The sequence below is a fragment of the Rhinolophus sinicus genome, chromosome 5 (genome assembly GCF_057876585.1).
Source record: "Rhinolophus sinicus isolate RSI-liver-muscle chromosome 5, RSI-T2T, whole genome shotgun sequence".
Taxonomy (NCBI): domain Eukaryota; kingdom Metazoa; phylum Chordata; class Mammalia; order Chiroptera; family Rhinolophidae; genus Rhinolophus; species Rhinolophus sinicus.
Window position 1 is genome coordinate 93,353,600 of NC_142505.1, and position 2,730 is coordinate 93,356,329.

The window sequence follows — 2,730 nt, forward strand, 5'->3', positions numbered from 1 at the left end:
TAAAGGTCAGGTGTGTTTGGGGATGGCCTGACAGTATTCTTCTTCCCGCCGGGAGACCAGGCTCTAGCTGGGCAACTCAGGGACCATTGTTTAGAAATTCCCCTGAACTCCAGGTATTATCTCTTTCCTTTTGTCCTGCCTTGAGGAAGGAGAATTTTTCAGCAATGATGATGCAGCTGGCTCTGTGCTGGGTAAATACATCCTATCAAAGAATAGCATTTGTATCCAGCTGCAAGTTGTATTGGCTCATATACAAAGCCACATTAAATGCTATACACCTCTTCCTGATGTTCTGACCTGAAAATTATAATATACTAAATCCAGGAGGGTAAAGAGGCTTTATTTTATGGGCTAACTGTAATCAATTGCTGTTTGGAGTGCTGTATTGAGAAGTGTACCAAGGTTGCTTCCATGCTTAGTGGGAAGGAGTTCTGTGATCAATTAGGCATGTCTGATGGGAGTGGGAAAGGGGAATATAGGCGTCTGTGCCAGGAAATTGTATCCCCTTTTTCTTGTTTTCTAAACTTTATCTCCCATTGGTAACCACAGAAGCTCTTTTCACGTCCTTTAAACCTGGCCTCCAAATGTTATGTGTTGCCTGCCTATACGATGAGGTATACTCTTGGGTCACAGAGATTGTCTTCCTCTATTGGGAATTCTATAATCTATACCACTTATTAATGGTTTTTTTTTTTAAAAGTATAATTTCCATTTTATTTTTTCCCCGAGAATGTTTCTTCAGTCCTTAAGGACTTAGCTCCTTACATGGGCTTTGGTGGAGGTCGTGGGGCAGCACCTACAGATCTAAATCAAGGTGGGGCTGTTCGGCCCTTCCGGGCTTCATGGGAACGATTCCTGACTACCTTGCTGTGAATGGCACAGCTCACACAGTAATGTAGTTTCACATACAGCTTGGGAAGCACATAGGCGTCGAAGACACTCGCTTCAGAAATGTCCCTAATGGCTGCGGCCTCTACTATGTTTCGAATGACGAACTTCTTAATGGCCTTGTCCTTGGGCATGCATTGGGCGCAGTTGGTGCAACGAATAGGCTGAACATGGCCGCGGCCCTTTTTGGCACGACCATTGTTCCTTCTTTTCTTGGTCATCTTGGAAGCGAGGACCCGAGAGAGGCTATTAATGTTTTTCATGCTTAGTTCTTATGGCAGCAATAAAACAATTAGTCATCTTAAAACCATACCATTTTTACTTAGCAATTTGGAAAACATTTTGAAAATTATATTAGTCTGTATTTGTGATGAAAAAGGATAAAATGAGCACTGCAATATACCACTGGTGGGAATTCAGCTTGGTAAATCCTTTTGGAGGGCAACTTGAAAATACTAGGCTGCCAAAAAAATGTATACAAGTGGACACTTTGGTCAGCGTTGCTCAAGCAGTAGTTCGCCGTAATCAGAAGTGTCTGGTGTCTAGATGCTGATGGTAACAACTTTGAGCACCTCTTGTAATTGCAGAAGTCAAACATGACTTGTATTCATCTTTTGTTTTTGGTATATATTGAGTATAACCATTTTAATACAGTTTTCCTTTCTTAAAATGTGTATATTTTTTTGACACTCTCTGTATTTATGAGTCTTTAGAATGTGAAAATATCCTTAGACCTTGGAATGATTTTTTTCTTGACATTTAACCTCAGGCAGTAATTATAAATTAACAAAGATTTACGCTCATGTATACATGTTACAGTGTTATCTATAATAGAAGTAGTAAATAAATGTAGTCAGCAATAGGTTAAAGAATTATGGCATAATAACAAAAACAGTAACTTCTTTTTATTGATCATCTATGTGTCAGATACTTTACATATTTTTATCTTATTCTCATGTCAGATGAGGAAACTGAGGCTGGGAAATGCTAAAGGATTTCCAATCGTAGTAATATGTGTGCAGTAGTTAATCTGAAAACCTTTTGTTACAAAATACCTAGAATTGATGGAGAAAATGTAACCATGCTTAAGCAATATATTTAAATGCATAGTTGCAGTTGTCAAGAATGTAAGGGAAATATCCCTAGGGCTAGAAATGGAGAGGCTAGTGACACAGACAATGGCAGAATGGCAGAGAATGCCATTGACTGCCCTGGGGCGGGGATGGAGGTGGAGATTTCTGATGTCTGTAGCAATTGGTCTTAGATTTGAATATCTATGTGTGGTAGAAGAAGAGTTATACCCTAGGTGGAGAGTAGGAACTCACACTTTGAAAAAAGCTGGATTCTACCGAATGGGTAGACAGGAGAAATATCCATATATTGTCAAAGGGAGTCAACACATAGTTTGTCTCACCCTAAGTGTTACCTGAAAAATAAGTTTGTAATGAGATACCATAATCATGGGTCTGCTCAATTTGTAATGGGAATTTGAAGTAAACTACCTGAATGATCTAGCAATTCATAAGCCTTAACGTCTTCCTGAGCTGGTAATACTTTGGAGACACCTGGCAGAAAAAAATTGCAAGACTTCCTTGAAGAGGCATAACTAAAATCTAGGTTATACACTATTTCCATAGAAACACTCACAAAATATTATGTAAAATTATGTGTATATTTAAATATACTACAAACTAAAAAAAATATATATGAGGAGAAAGAAAATCCATCATGAATAAGAAAGAGCAGAAACATAGTGGGAGATTCAGATCTTGAAGTACTTTAAATAATAGGTTTATGAAATGGAGACTACAAAGTAAGCATGGCAACACTAAAAACACAATC

The 2,730-nt window shown here is 38.3% G+C and overlaps 1 pseudogene; it reads right to left on the reverse strand.

Annotated features, from left to right (window-relative positions):
- Positions 1-684: 684 nt before the first annotated feature.
- LOC109457458 (small ribosomal subunit protein eS26 pseudogene) lies at positions 685-1,131 on the reverse strand (annotated as a pseudogene).
- Positions 1,132-2,730: the final 1,599 nt, after the last annotated feature.